This window comes from Eleutherodactylus coqui, chromosome 7 (assembly GCF_035609145.1).
Source record: "Eleutherodactylus coqui strain aEleCoq1 chromosome 7, aEleCoq1.hap1, whole genome shotgun sequence".
In the NCBI taxonomy this organism is placed as follows: domain Eukaryota; kingdom Metazoa; phylum Chordata; class Amphibia; order Anura; family Eleutherodactylidae; genus Eleutherodactylus; species Eleutherodactylus coqui.
In genome coordinates, this window is record NC_089843.1 from 19,340,658 (window position 1) to 19,357,079 (window position 16,422).

A 16,422-nucleotide genomic window follows, 5' to 3' on the forward strand; every position below is an offset into this window, starting at 1 on the left:
GTGAGCGGTCGGGTAACAAGGTGGTATGTCAGCGACTGACACTGGGATCCTATAATACATCTGCTCAGTGCAGTGGTGCAGTGCAAGGGTTAATCTATCTCTGCGGATGGAGGCAGCTCGGATCTTTGCGAGACCCTTATTGGTGAAGCGTACCACTGACTGAGCTAATAAAGGGCTCTGCTGCTAGGCTGGTACGCAGTGCTGCATTATCCGGGCGCGGGGCTGGAATTTGCACATAATAGCCCTCTGACTGAGCGCTGTATTATCTGCCAGGCACTAGGACCCAGATGGGCCTTAGCCCTGCACTGCACTAGGATGGACATGTCAGCACTGGGCAGCATCAGCCTGGCATCAGCGGAGGATGCCGGGGGTCTCTAGACCTGCACAGCCCAGCGCCCGTCACTTCACCAGCAGCCATGCTTCAGAAAAGCAGCTGAATAAAGGAGCCGAGACGAGCAGCATGGCCCAAAGCAAGAGGCACACTTACAGCCGGGTAAGTGCAGAGGTGGCACTGCCACGCTATGGAATGTATAGGGCTGGCGGGGGAGGTGTGATGTCAGGGTGTGTCATCATATGTGTAGGAGGGGTGCAGTGGGAACGAGAATAATATTCCCTATTTCTATATGGTAGCGCAAAAATATTCAGATACCAGCTATATCCGTGGTCTTGTCTGCGACCCCAAACAATTGGTGCGGCCGTTGGTCTTACAGTTTGCTGCCATCGTGTCACCTCTATTAAACGCTATAGCCTATGAGCATCATATAGGGCTGACACTCTCCTGTATGCCTGTGCAACAAATACCGCCTATGGAACTATGGCGCATATTCTGTGTATTGCGAAACGCTTGCAGCAGGTGCAGCTTGTTGCTTAATGTGGTACCTTTTATGGTATACTGACACGACGGAGGCCATAGATGGCTATATCCCATTCTATATGATTATTTCATCACGCCCAAAACGTCCAAATTACTATCAGGTGTCACCAGGAATGGCGCAGTTCATTCTTAAATATTGGGTGAATTACGTAACCCCACCGAGACTTAACTAGAAGGTAAATAAATGACAAGGGCTACCGATGAACAAAGTGGGAGCAGCGTGCTTATCTGTAGTACTGCAGGGGTTAATAGCACTGACTTACTAGTGTGCATACCTGTGGTATTGCAGGGGTTAATATTACTGACTCAGTAGTCTGGGTACCAGTAATGCTACAGGGGTTAATATTAGTGATCCGCTAGTAGGTGTGTGATTAGCTGTAGCACTGCGGGGGTTAATAGCAGCAGCAGGTGTGCGCACCTGTAAGGTCCAGGTTACACAGGGGCACTGCCACAACTTCAGGTTTATGATGCAGCTTTTGAAAAGGGTTTTTGGGACGAACATGGCGGCTCTCTTCTTATACCCTCCTGGTTTGGGCTTCAACAACTGCAACAAAGAACCTGCCCAACACCCTACCCATCAACCTGCCCAACACCCTGCCCATCAACTTGCCCAACACTCTGACCAACACCCTGCCCAACACTCTGATCAACACCCTACCCATCAACCTGCCCAACACCTTCCCCATCAACCTGCCCAACAACCTACCCATCAACCTGCCCAACACCCTGCCCATTAACTTGCCCATCAACCTGCCCAACACCCTGCCCATCACTCTGACCAACACCCTACCCATCAACCTGCCCAACACCCTGCCCATCAACTTGCCCAACACTCTGCCCAACACTCTGATCAACACCCTACCCATCAACCTGCCCAACACCTTCCCCATCAACCTGCCCAACAACCTACCCATCAACCTGCCCAACACCCTGCCCATTAACTTGCCCATCAACCTGCCCAACACCCTGCTCATCACTCTGACCAACACCCTACCCATCAACCTGCCCAACACCCTGCCCACCAACCTGCCCAACACTCTGACCAACACCCTACCCATCAACCTGCCCAACACCCTAACCATCAACCTGCCCAACACCCTACCCATCAACCTGCCCAACACTCTGCCCATCAACCTGCCAACAGCCTACCCATCGACCTGCCCAACACCCTGCCCATCAACCTGCCCAACACCCTGCCCAACACTCTGCCCATCAACCTGCCCAACACTCTACCTATCAATCTGCCCAACACCCTGCCCAACATCATGCCCGTGTGATGGCACTCTGGGACTTTGTGGCGCTGGTGACTACAGAGTGACCGCTGCAGTCCAGAAGATTACACACAACATCAGATAGTAATACAATCATTGATCTGTTAGTAGAACTACAGAAAGTCTCAATGCGGCCCAAGCCTGATAGACTTCAAGAGTACTGACTCAGTCAATAGCAACAAAGGTGTAGTGCTGCAGGGGATAGTATTAGTGACTATGTAGAAGCAGTGGGGGTACCTACGCTTTTGCAGCAGCTCAGTAGTAATAGTAGTGTGTATACCTATATTTTTGCAGTAGCTCAGAAATAGCAGCAGTGTGGGTACCTATAATTTTACAGTAGTTCAGTAGTAGCAGTGTGGGTAACCACACTTTGCAGTAACTCAATAGTAGTGATTGCAGTGTGGGTATCTAGACTTTTGGAGTAGCACAGTAGTAGCTGCAGTGTGGGTAACTATGCTTCTGGAGTAGCACAGTAGTAGCTGCAGTGGGAGTATCTACATTTTTGGAGTAGCACAGTAGTAGCTGCAGTGTGGGTATCTACTCTTTTGGAGTAGCACAGTAGTAGCTGCAATGGAGGTATCTACACTTTTGGAGTAGCACAGTAGTAGCTGCAGTGGGAGTATCTACATTTTTGGAGTAGCACAGTAGTAGCTGCAGTTGGGGTATCTACACTTTTGGAGTAGCACAGTAGTAGCTGCAATGGAGGTATCTACACTTTTGAAGTAGCACAGTAGTAGCTGCAGTGTGGGTATCTACTCTTTTGAAGTAGCACAGTAGTAGCTGCAGTTGGGGTATCTACACTTTTGGAGTAGCACAGTAGTAGCTGCAATGGAGGTATCTACACTTTTGGAATAGCACAGCAGTAGCTGCAGTCGGGGTATCTACACTCTTGGAGTAGCACAGCAGTAGCTGCAGTGGGGGTATCTACTCTTTTGGAGTTGCACAGTAGTAGCTGCAGTGGCGTATCTACACTTTTGGAGTAGCACAGTAGTAATAGCAGTGTGTATACCTATATTTTTGCAGTAGCTCAGAAATAGCAGCAGTGTGGGTACCTATAATTTTACAGTAGTTCAGTAGTAGCAGTGTGGGTAACCACACTTTGCAGTAACTCAATAGTAGTGATTGCAGTGTGGGTATCTACACTTTTGGAGTAGCACAGTAGTAGCTGCAGTGTGGGTATCTAGACTTTTGGAGTAGCACAGTAGTAGCTGCAGTGGGGTATCTAGACTTTTGGAGTAGCACAGTAGTAGCTGCAGTGGGGTATCTAGACTTTTGGAGTAGCACAGTAGTAGCTGCAGTGTGGGTATCTACACTTTTGGAGTAGCACAGTAGTAGCTGCAGTGTCGGTATCTACACTTTTGGAGTAGCACAGTAGTAGCTGCAGTGTGGGTATCTACACTTTTGGAGTAGCACAGTAGTAGCTGCAGTGTCGGTATCTACACTTTTGGAGTAGCACAGTAGTAGCTGCAGTGTGGGTATCTACACTTTTGGAGTAGCACAGTAGTAGCTGCAGTGTGGGTCTCTACAATTTTGGAGTAGCACAATAGTTGTGGTAGTGAGAGTACCTATAATTTTGCAGTAGCTCAGTAGTGGTAGTGTAATGCCCAATGAACTTACTGTACGTATGGCCAAAGGCCTAGTCCTTGTCACGTGACAGCAGCACTCTATCTGGAAACTCGGGGTGATATGCCGCAGAAATAACAGAGTTAAGTCCAGTAATGGTTCAGCAATCTGAGTGCGCAGATTTACTAACTTTGAAATTTGCAGCAACAACTAGGATACCAGGTCTCTGTAAATGTATTTGCAGCAAGTACACCAAGATGCAGCAATCTGAGTACAACAAGAAGGTGTAGCAGTATTGAATTGAGTATACACTAACCTCAAAGCTCTCACTCACTTTCCTGTAGATTGATTTAACTAGACAATTTCCCCACTAGTGGGTTTACATGAGTAGAATTTGAATGAAGGACTGATGAAGCAGAGGGACCAGTGGCTGTAATACTTATCATGGCTTTGATTTCTTCTTTGTCCTCCACTGTGGTATGCCAAGGGAGCGGGTTCACACCTCACTCTACCTTGGGTGACAAACCTGCTGTAACTGACTCCTCCTCTCCGACAACTGTACTGCAACCTCTCCTTTCTCAGACTTGCCTGAGCCTGTCTAACTGCTCACTGTCACTCCCTTGTATCACCTCTCCCAGTTCCTGCACTTTCTGGACTCCTATTCCTCCTCCTCCTCCTGCTGCATAGAGACTTGAGAAGATGCTCCCCTGCCCTTGGGCTCTGCACCAGTGAAATTGAACCTGACTGTCAGCCAATGAGAGGCCAGCTGACATCAGTGTTAAGCTATAGGCTTAGAGCAGAAGGGGAGACACAGGGTCTCTCCCACAGGCGGCACCTTCTGTATCCATGGATGGCATACAGACAGGTGAGACAGGACAACTGTGCATGATTGTTCTGTAAGTCCCACTGGGCCACTACAGTAGCAGTGTGGGTGCCTATACTTTTGCAGTAGCTCAGTAGTACCGGTAGAAGCAGTGGGAGTACCTGTAACTTTGCAGTAGCTCAGTAGTAGTAGCAGTGTGGGTACCTATACTTTTTCAGTAGCTTAGTAGTAGTAGCAGTGTGGGTAACTATACTTTTCCAGTATATCCATAGTAATAGCAACGTGGGTACCTACACTGCAGTAGCTCAGTAGTAGTAATAGCAGTGTGGGTACCCATACCTTTGCAATAGCAGCAGTGCAAGTCCTTTATTTTGCAGTAACTCAGTAGTAGTAGCAGTATGTGTACTGACACTTTTATAGTAGCTCAGTAGTTGTAGCAGTGTGAGTACCTCCTTTTTCCTAGTAGCTCCATAGTAATAGCAGTGTGGGTGCCCATACTTTTGAAGTAGCTCCATAATAATAGCAGTGTGGGTGCCTATACTTTTGCAGTAGCTCCGTAGTAATAGCAGTGTGGGTGCCCATACTTTTGCAGTAGCTCCGTAGTAATAGCAGTGTGGGTGCCCATACTTTTGAAGTAGCTCCGTAGTAATAGCAGTGTGGATGCCCATACTTTTGCAGTAGCTCCATAGTAATAGCAGTGTGGGTGCCTATACTTCTGCAGTAGTAGTAGCAGTGTTGTGGGGCACCTATATTTCTGCAGTGAGTACGGCTGCATTTATTCGAGCACTAATCTTGACCAAGTTTTGTAGGTTGCGAGACGCACAAATATGAACTCTATTCCTGTGAGTGGAGTTATTCACATGCGAGATGCTTTCCCGCGCAGCGATGTTGTGAGAACAGCGATTGCAGCACGTTCTATCTTTTGTAGTTTCCTCGGAACGCCTCGCTGATTGTTTCCAATGGGACCTTAAGAGACATTCCATGCACTTGTCTACCCAACGATGTGCCTCCAAGTGCAATGTGATGTTTCCCATTGAACGCAGTGGGAAACCCTTCCGATCCTCTGATGCGCCTGAAGATCGCAGTTTTACAGAAGCCAGGCATTGAGTTAAAAACGACCCCCATCGGAGTGACAAACCCGCATTAGTAAGTGCAGTATTGGGCCGAGTTTTACAGCCCAATATACTCGCCTGTGTGAATCTGGCCTTAGTAGTAGAATTCCTCTTTGGTATTTCTTAGACTGTATGGGAGGAAGGTGATAGTCTTTGCAGTCCTACTTGCCTATGGTTTCCAGCTCTGACTCTGCTGGTTGTTAACTTGTACAGATTGGTCCACCTTCGGCTGTATCTATCCCGCTCCACCACACACATAAGCTTCTCTGCAGTCATGTCTAAAAGTTATTGGTCTGGTTAAAAATGTAGCACCTGAGACTCTGGGGGTCCCATCCTACATCACATCCTGAGGTGCAGTGCCAGCGTGTGGCGATGAGCTTCCATGACACAGATCCAGTAGCTGACGCTCGGCGACAGATATAGAGCTGCGATTGTTCTCTGCGGGATGTGATACCGGGAACGTCTCTTTCACTGGAGACTTATCTCCACAATTGGGTTTTCTGTGTATTGTAAGTTTTATCAATGGAGCTGGGAAGTCGCCATGGTAACAGGAAGCGCTGATGACATCATCAGGATCTGGTACTAGAGATCAGGCTTCTCTCTTGTATCCACTCAATATCTAGGCCAAACCCTCCTGTATACTGGTTATACTGTGTATTAGCCCTATCAGGGCCATCTCTTATAGTACGATAGCTCATACAGTATAGATTCCATAGTGTGGTCGCTCGTACAATAGAGTCTCCATAGTGTGGTCGCTCGTACAATAGAGTCTCCATAGTGTGAATGCTCCTACAGTAGATGCTCATTTAACAAACAGAAATGCAAAGTCTCACATCTGGGCAATGTAACAATGTAAAAAAGCACATACAGAATGGGAGGAAGTGGGCTAAGCAGCAGCACATGTGAAAAAAAACTTGGGTGTACTAATAGATCATAGACTGAACATGAGTCAACAGTGTGATGCAGCAGCCAAAAGGCAAACACAATTCTGGGATATATTAAGAGAAGCATAGGGTCTAGATCCATGACATAATTATCCGCCTCTAATCTTCCTTAGTCAGACCTCATCTGGAATACTTTTTCCAGTTTTGGGCACCCCACTTTAAAAAAGACTGACAAACTGGAGCAAGTTCAGAGAAGAGTTACCAAGATGGTGAGCGGTCTGCAAATCATGTGCTATGAGGAACGGTTAAAGGATCTGGAAATGTTTAGCAGAAGAGAAGGCTGAGAGGAGACTTAATAGCTGTCTACAAATGTCCGAAGGGCTGTCACAGTGCAGAGGGATCAACCCTATTCTCATCTGCACAAGGAAAAACTAGAAGCAATGGGATGAAACTGAAAGGGAGGAGACACAGATTAGATATTAGACAGTGAGGGTGAGCAATGAGTGGAACAGGTTGCCACAGGAGCTGGTGAGTTTTCCCTTAATGGAAGCCGTCAGAGGCTTGACAGACATCTGTCTGGGATGATTTAGTGAATCCTGCACTGAGCAGGGGTTCGGACCCGATGACCCTGAAGGTCCCTTCCAACTCTACTATTCTATAAATCTATGAGTTCGATTGCTCTTACATTACAGATTCTACAGTGTAACCGCTTTAACAATAGAGAGCTCCATAGCGTGACCGCTCTTACAGTAGAGAGCTCCATAGAGTGGCCACTGTCAGTAGAGAGCTCCATGGCGTGGCCGCTCTTTCAGTAGAGAGCTCCATGGCGTGGCTGCTCTTTCACTAGAGAGCTCCATGGCGTGGCCGCTCTTTCACTAGAGCTCCATGGCGTGGTCGCTCTTGCACTAGAGAGCTCCATGGCGTGGTCGCTCTTGCACTAGAGAGCTCCATGGCGTGGTCGCTCTTGCACTAGAGAGCTCCATGGCGTGGTCGCTCTTGCACTAGAGAGCTCCATGGCGTGGTCGCTCTTGCACTAGAGAGCTCCATGGCGTGGTCGCTCTTGCACTAGAGAGCTCCATGGCGTGGTCGCTCTTGCACTAGAGAGCTCCATGGCGTGGTCGCTCTTGCACTAGAGAGCTCCATGGCGTGGTCGCTCTTGCACTAGAGAGCTCCATGGCGTGGTCGCTCTTGCACTAGAGAGCTCCATGGCGTGGTCGCTCTTGCACTAGAGAGCTCCATGGCGTGGCCGCTCTTTCACTAAAGAGCTCCATGGCGTGGCCGATCTTTCACTAAAGAGCTCAATGGCGTGGCCGATCTTTCACTAGAGAGCTCAATGGCGTGGCCGATCTTTCACTAGAGAGCTCCATGGCATGGCCGATCTTTCACTAGAGAGCTCTATGGCATGGCCGATCTTTCACTAGAGAGCTCAATGGCGTGGCCGATCTTTCACTAGAGAGCTCAATGGCGTGGCCGATCTTTCACTAGAGAGCTCCATGGCGTGACCGATCTTTCACTAGAGAGCTCCATGGCGTGGCCGCTCTTTCACTAGAGAGCTCCATGGCGTGGCCGCTCTTTCACTAGAGAGCTCCATGGCGTGGCCGCTCTTTCACTAGAGAGCTCCATGGCGTGGCCGCTCTTTCACTAGAGAGCTCCATGGCGTGGCCGCTCTTTCACTAGAGAGCTCCATGGCGTGGCCGATCTTTCACTAGAGAGCTCCATGGTGTGGCTGATCTTTCACTAGAGAGCTCCATGGTGTGGCCGATCTTGCACTAAAGAGCTCTATGGCATGGCCGCTCTTTCAGTAATGAGCTCCATGGCGTGGCCGCTCTTTCACTAGAGAGCTCCATGGCGTGGCCGATCTTTCACTAGAGAGCTCCATGGCGTGGCCGATCTTTCACTAGAGAGCTCCATGGTGTGGCCGATCTTTCACTAGAGAGCTCTATCGCGTGGCCGCTCTTACAGTAGAGGCTCCATAGTTTTACCGCTCTTACAGTAGAGAGCTCCATAGTTTTACCGCTCTTACAGTAGAGAGCTCAATGGTGTGGTCGAGCTTTCACAAGAGAGCTCCATGGCGTGGCCGCTCTTACAGTAGCGGCTCCATAGTTTTACCGCTCTTACAGTAGAGAGCTCCATAGTGTGGCAACTCTTACAGTAGCGGCTCCATAGTTTTACCGCTCTTACAGTAGAGAGCTCCATAGTGTGGCAACTCTTACAGTAGAGGCTCCATAGTTTTACCGCTCTTACAGTAGAGAGCTCCATAGTTTTATCGCTCTTACAGAAGGGCTCCAGTAGGGCACTTCTTACAGTAGAGGCCATATAGGTTGACCACACTAACAGTAGCTCCTCTACCACATCCAGGGTTTCTTGTCTCATCTGCATTTTCCTAATTGATCCCAAACTTGTTTATCTCTCTTGTTATATACTAGTTCTTTTGCCTTTTTTTGGTTAATCCCGACCATTCATCTTAGTGCTTTTATCACATCTGGGCTCTAATGTCTCATTCCAACTCCTCTACCACCTACAGTGCTGTAAACTAAAGAGTTAATCTCCAGCGGTGATATATCTGACGTAACAACCAGACGATCCATTAATTATGGATAAGCAGTGCCAGGAGACCTTTCTGCTGTTATAACCGTCCCATATTTATTGTGGTAAATAAAAAGGGCGATAATTCAAGAATTATGTGTGGGAAACGGTAGCGATCTCGACCATGGAGCCGACTCAGGAACATCTGTGGGCAATTATCTTATCCTCTCATCCGTTTTGCACTACAAAGTCCCACAGGCTGATAAACGGTCTACAAATCATGCTACCGAAGACCTCTTATTACTACAGACAATTCCATGTCACCAGGCTTTAGTCACTTCTGCGCCTCTGGTTCCTGATGAGGTCCGTAGACCCCTCTGCCCCATGAGAGGACAACAACATTAAGAATGAGACTCTAATTGGGTCATCTACTGGACTAGAAGAGATTCAATGATCTTCAAAATCCACTGGCAAACCCCCTGCAGTGGCTTCTTTGCTGCGGCCCAGTTCCTGCATAAAACATACCACCTTATAACTGGGTTAACTTGACCACATTCGGCATGGTGTTTAGAGGCACCAGCAGGAGGAACGAGCAGAGCTACCAGCGGCTAGATCGAAAATCCACCCAGAAAATTTCTGATGCATATGAACAGGGTTATGAAAGCCCCATTTACATGCATAAGATGTGGATTGTTGGCACACTGGATGCGGATTTCATTGTGGAATCTATGCTGAATCTAATAAATCTGAATGGAGCCTAAGGACCTCCTCACAATTAATGTAGGAATGACAACAGTTAGTTGGACAACTGGTCTTAGTAGGGAATCAATAGTTGATCAGTGAGGTCCACCACATGGGATTACTGTCAATCAAATGATCATCAGTCTGCTGAGCTAATGTATTGCTGTAAATGCATAGCTCCATACACCGAGCAGTGGTTCGGAATGGTATTGTAAGCGAAGCTCCCATTAATTTGAGTGTGACTATACAGGACTGTGTGTTACCAACAACAGATTATCTCCATACAGCCTGGCAAACTTCTGATGGACCTCAGCCAATTGACTATTGATGACCTATCCTGAAGATGCAAACAACTCGTTGAAGAAATTGAGGTTTTGAAGATATTTTTCTATAATCAGAAATGACCTGTTGGATGAATTACAATTTTATGTTAAACGTATTTTTTATTAATTTTTGAAAATTTTCTTTTAATTTTTGATGTCACAATCTATATTTTAAAAAAATCCTAAAAATCCTACAGTTTTCACACTGACCAATAAGCTTGATGATAGTCAAAACGTCCTGTTCTGTAGAGAAAACTTCTCAGCTGTCATCTCATTATCATCACAGGCAGGATTACACTGAAGGATAACCCTTATATATAGATAACACAGGATCCACCATTCATTATATGTGATGTCACAGCTCACCTCCTCCCCCTTACACAGGTCAGACAGTATGCCTACATAATTATCCAGTAAAAAGCAACGGGTCAGCCCTTAGTCCATTGGGTGATCTGTCATTGAGTTCTGCTGTAAAGCATATCTCTATGCTGTGGCCAAGGTCCTAGACTATTGCATCTCTTGCCTCCCATTGGTGTTGGTCATGGCCAGCGCCATGTTCCTCTTTTTTCCTGCAGGTGATGCGTCCTTCCACCCAGCACTTCAGCTATCACCGCTGCCCAAAAGATGTGCTTATATGGCCAGCCTGCCTCTTAAAGGGCTAGTGAATCCACACAGCTTTTCAGTCCCCAGCCAACCCGGATAGGCTCCACTCTCTTTAATGCACCCTCTCCCACTGGAGGGTGCCTAAGTAATTTAGTGTCCTATTGTGCTAATGTGTTTGTGTCTGATCTCCTGATTTTTGATTCGTTCTTGACCTATTCACCTTTCCTGGTTTCTCCTATCTTGACCTTGGCTTTCTCATTGACCATGATTCTTCTGCCTGACCCTTGGTTTGCTTCTAGAATACCCAAGGAATCTGTATGTCTTGACCTCGACTCTCTTACTCAACTATATCTCTGTCTACACTCTCCAGTACCATCCTTTGGTATTCCTAACCAAGCTGCACCAGCTGCCTCTTAACCAAGACTGTTTCTAGAGTAGTGGTCTGGGATTCTTTGAACCAAAGACCAGATCCCAATTTTTGGGATAAAAGTGTAAAAACGAGGATCCTCAAGTACAACTTTCAGAACTAGTCCTAAGCCAGCTCAGGCAAGATGGCCACCCCCATAGTTACGTACAGATAATAGAACCCTGAAGTGAGATTCTATAAGGCACTACTCTTAAAAATATTCTAGATCCAGCCACATCAAGATTTGAAGATTTCCAAAAGCATTCACATCTGCAAGCACCAGGGAAGTTCTTTTTTTTCATATCCCAAATCGGGCCCCCCAAATAAAGATTGGACAGTTGGATTTCATGGTGATAACTTACCATCAGAGGTGTCTGGCAGCAGCTCAAGTACTGTTCACACATATGAATACATGCAGGCTCAGCTAAGCGTAGGTTGTATGGGGAAGGTCAGTCAAATGAGCATTTGGCCAACAGCTCTCTAATGTGTGTCCCTCTATGGAATCTATTTAATCAGTTGTACATGTAATACACAATACATAAGTAGGAACATACAGCCTCTGTAATGATGCTGGCTGGACACTAGATAACAGAACTGGACTTCACCTACAGCAGTCGCCTTTCCTAGTTACTAATAATTTCTCTCAGCACTCAGATACCCCCCAGTCTTACAGTAGAGCCAAATAGTGTTACAACTGGACAGCTAGATGTATGAAACACATATCAACACTAACAGGAACAAAATTAGGCACTCACCAATGGATGAAATAGTGGATGAAAAAGGGTGGTGATGGTAATCAGATAATGGTGCAGATGCTTGATGGAAACCGCATCTAACCTTGACTTTACCTAAGTTTTTTTCCTAATCTGTTTCTAATGTTGACCCTAACACCGGACACCACTGTCCCTGAAGATATCCCTAATGGAACTCCTATCTGAAATACTATCCCTGACAAACCAAAGGGCAGTAGGACTCAGACACAAGAAACCAGACTGAGCAGTGAATAAGGGCTCCTGCCCATCAACGGATATTTGCTGCAGAATCCATACCATGCTATGGGAAATCAATTCTTCCTGCACACATGCGGAAACCAATTGCGGTTTCTGGCAACAGTAGAAAAATTGCAGCATGCTTCATTTTTCTGTGGATTCCACATGGACAGCTTCAATTGAAGTCAATGGAAGCCATCCGATCTGTGGCCCTTCCGCAATGTAATTGCGGAAACGTTGTTGACTCCGTAGGATGATGCAGGAAAAGTAGGAGTTTTTAAAAAAAACCTGTACTGCGTATGTCCGACGGCTCACCTTGTGGACCATCCACAGTACAGATCAAAAGGAAAGACATCAGGTACACGCGGACGCCACTGCTGGCAGAACCAGATTCCGCTGCAGAATTCCGCATGTGGAATCCAGCTCTGCAGCTAGTATAAGAATAAGACACCAGAAGCATACAAAGAATACTGGATTTAAATGCACATAGCTTACGCTATAACCAGCAACACACTGCAAAAGCCAGGAATATTTAAAAAGAGGCTAACTAATTGGAAACTCTTCTTCAAATGTGGCTGGGCTGCAGCAGTGTGGTCAGCTGACCCATTTTAATAGATCAGTTGCGGGACAGATACATTACTACTGCTCCAACATAAAACTAGGGTACAAGACATGAAAGAACAGCTTTATGTTTGTACGGCAGAGAATGCATCATATTTGTTCATTCTCTACCATAGTTTAATACTGGGGAAGACTAAAGCTGAACTTCTGCATTCCCAGTGAGCTTCTGTAGATAAGCACCATGTTAGTACTAGCATGTATACATTATTACCTTGGCTTCCTGGAAGTTTTTTTTTCTGTGGTGGTAGCTTTCATCCTTTTACCACAAAAGAATTTCTTACTAGTCCTTTTTGCATACTGTAAATATTTTTATTTTTCTTGTTTTATGCTATCAAATAGTTCAGTAAAGAATAGATAATGAACTTTTTGACAGGGGTGAACCTAGCCCCTCTGCTGCCTGCGGCAATCTATAGGGAGGCACCCCTTTTATTGCCATGCAGCAAGTTGGGCCACTCAGCTGAGGCACCGCCCCCGCTTAAAGTGGGGTCCGGCGGGGTGGTCAGAGTTTACATAAAGCAGGTGCAATATCAGTGTGAACTCTTTGTAGGCAACCAGCCAGCATGAGCTGCATCCAGAGCGCACAGTACAGCATGTGGGTTGCAGTGGCAGCTTGTGCCTTCCTGAAGGCTTGCTGTAATCCTGCCTAAAAAGCTGCTGGTAATAGTACAATATACTGTAATATAGAAATACTGAAGTATATCGTACAAGCCGTCTGATCACAAGTTCGAGTCCCCTATGAGGACTAAAAAGAATAAAAAATAAGCTTAACAGTTTTTATAAGGATTACAAAAAATGTAAAAGCAAAAAAAAATACATTTTTCCAGTACAATCATACAAAAATCAAAGCAAAAAAAACCATAATTGGTCTTGTGACATCTATATCTGCACTATAAAATATCACATTAGCTTTTGTGTACCATAAATGTTGTAGAAAGGAAATCACTGTGCCAGGATGGCATTTTTTGAGCACCTCCTTGGCCCAAAAAAGGAACAGGAATAAAAAGGGATCAAAAAGTCTTATGTATCCAAAAATGGAAACAATAAGGACTACAGATCACAAAAAAACAGCCCCGTCTGGGAAAAAAAAGTTATAGGTCTCAGGAAATGGTGAGAAAAAGCAATTTTTTTAAAGTAAAGGCTATTTTTTTAAATTTTAGAAGTAATAAAACATAAAAAAAATATATAAAACTAGTATCACGAGCATAGTGATTATCGGTCAGCCGTGTCACAGCCGCAGCGGGACTAAACATTGCGTGAAGGTGTGCACAAATCTGACGTTTGTGCGCCGGTTCAGACGGCCAGGGTCCAGTGCATATACGCCAAGCTCGGAATGCCGTAAGGGGGGGTTGTGCTTGGCAACTAGCTCCTGCCCCATGCTTGCCCCTCCCATTGCAAATAGCAGGAAAGGGGCGGAGAGGAGGAGGGAAGGGGGTGGGTGTTTAGTAGAAACACTGCTAAACTCCCTACCACCTCCCTTCTCTGCTAGCTGTCATAGGCTCCCATAGAAGTCTATGGGAGCCGCCACCGGTGTAAAAGTGCCCAGGCTGAAATGAGAACCGTATGTGCTATCTTGGCCGGCCGGGTGCTTTTACACTTTGGGAATACGCCCATCTGAACTGATGCATTGTAAACCAAAGCATCAGATGGGCAGCGTATATCGGCCGGCTGTGAAAGCATAATAAAGCCTGCAACTATACTGACTGACAGAATAAAGTGAACAGGTCCTGTGCATGCCATAAAACATGAATGTATGAAGTAGATTGTGTGATGCGTCTCTAGCCGCACCAAAAGCCACCGGAGGAGTTTGATGCAGAATTCAAATTGGCTTGAAAGCTGCAATTCAGCATCGAAATCTGCGGTTCGACGTGCGGGTGTTGGGGTGGAATTCCACAGCTGCGGATTTGGTTGCATCCTGCGGTATCCTTCCATCCCGTGTCAAAGGTCCCTCTAACAACATGCCGCGGTTTTTTCCTCTTTCAGTCCACCTGAACATTTATAAGAGTCCTACTATATATTACGGTACAATAAGTGGTACAAGGGAAGATACACTCGATCCGCAGAAGACATCCCGCCTGCCTATCTCTATGCTGATGGAGAAGTCATGAACGGCAGGAATGAAGATGGCCCAAAAGCCTATAAATGGAAGGTATTCAAGGGGTTAAGGATGCACAAAGCTTGTTCATTTTTTTAAGGCTGCTTAAAAAAATTGTGCGGTTTTGCCGCGATGCCATAGTGCAAAAAACCGCATGTATGTGAAGCCCGCGCTTTCCGATGGGGCTCTTCACATGAGCGATGCTTTCTCTGATGCCGCAGCATCCTCCGTCTTGCCGATTTGTTTTTGTAGCCCCTGTTCCCCTCCTTGTCTGCCGCATCGCATGAAGTTGCGATTTTCGTGTGATGTGTTTTTAACATTAGAAAGTCCGACTGACTTTTGTGATAAAGAATCGTGTGATTTTATCACCGGCGGCTGCAGATGATTCTCACAGAAAAGCAGCGAGATCGCTGAAAGATCACGGGAACAAAGACGCCGTTTTGCTGCGATTTTCTCACAGTAAAATCTCTGTCGCCGCGTGAAAGAGGCCTGAAAGTGGCAGCAGGAGCTGCTGATGAGGACCACCTGAGGCCTCATGACCTATAATAAGGACTGTGAGATGCCTATCCGCCTAACGTTGCCATGATAACTGATTTGTGTTTTTTTTAATGTAACCAAGAGGTAGTAACTAATTGTACCGATTTTACGATACAAGTTTCTAATTTTATAACATATAAGCTTAAACGGAGTCTGTGGGCTGGAGCGCGGTCCAAGGTGCAGGAGGAGCTGAGCAGATTGATATATAGTTCATGGGAAAGTTTCAGTAGAACTTGTATTTTATTCATTTAAACCTCTGCTGATTGTGAAGAGTCCAGTGGGCGGAGCTATCAGTGACTGACTGCCGTCTGTGTACGGCTGCACATCAGGGGTCAGCTGGTGTTCACGGTGGCTATATACTCTGACCCCCAGCCGGCTAAGTTACCAATAAAAGGATTGGTGGATGTGTTGGTTCGTGACGCCAGGGTGTAGTAAAAGCTTGGCGGTTGCTTTCTCACCCGCTCATACTACAAAGAAAGTTTGATGGATGATGGTGGTTGTGGTCCTTGGAGTGTGGCGTAGTATGATACGGAGTGCAGATGTCTCCTAGTCGGAGGAGCTCCAGGAGTTGGGGGAGAGTGAAACAGGAAAACTCACTTTTATTGCAGTTCTAGTCAAACAAGGCAATGTCCGATGTAGTCCATGTTCCGTACAACAGAATGCAGAGCTTGGTGACTGGAGATACTGCTTGTCTGGGTGTTGCATCAGGCCTGGGGAAACAAGAAGCGTCATATCAGGCACCTTCCCCCCTCTTTCCTCAGACTTGGTGATGGAACTGTCCGTCTTCCTGGGTCCTCCAGCTTCCTTAGTCTTCCGGCTACACCTCTCCTTCACCGCTACACTAACTGGCACTGGGCGGGGCTATATATGGACCTCCCATGAGCCTACAGCTTAGGGGACAGACAGGAATGTAAGAAGGCTGAAACCCTGGATTTATTCCAGCCTCTGCTTAAGACTTGATGGTCCTCCGATCACCAACTCCATCGTATGAGTATTTGTAAAGTGAACATAACCACATTATACAATAACAGTTTTACAGAACCATATTCTGCATTTT

At 46.4% G+C, this 16,422-nt stretch overlaps 1 protein-coding gene across 5 annotated transcripts in view; it reads left to right on the forward strand.

Moving 5' to 3' along the window:
* Positions 1 to 472: 472 nt before the first annotated feature.
* The window catches only part of LOC136572371 (dynactin subunit 1), a 97,694-nt gene continuing 81,744 nt past the window's right edge, over positions 473 to 16,422 (forward strand). For 4 of the 5 annotated variants that reach the window (XM_066572884.1, XM_066572887.1, XM_066572885.1 and 1 more), the window contains exon 1: positions 473 to 493. The gene's annotated coding sequence lies outside the window, so the exon portion shown is untranslated. The remainder of the gene's footprint in view (positions 494 to 16,422) is intronic. The other variant, XM_066572889.1, reaches the window with a different exon arrangement.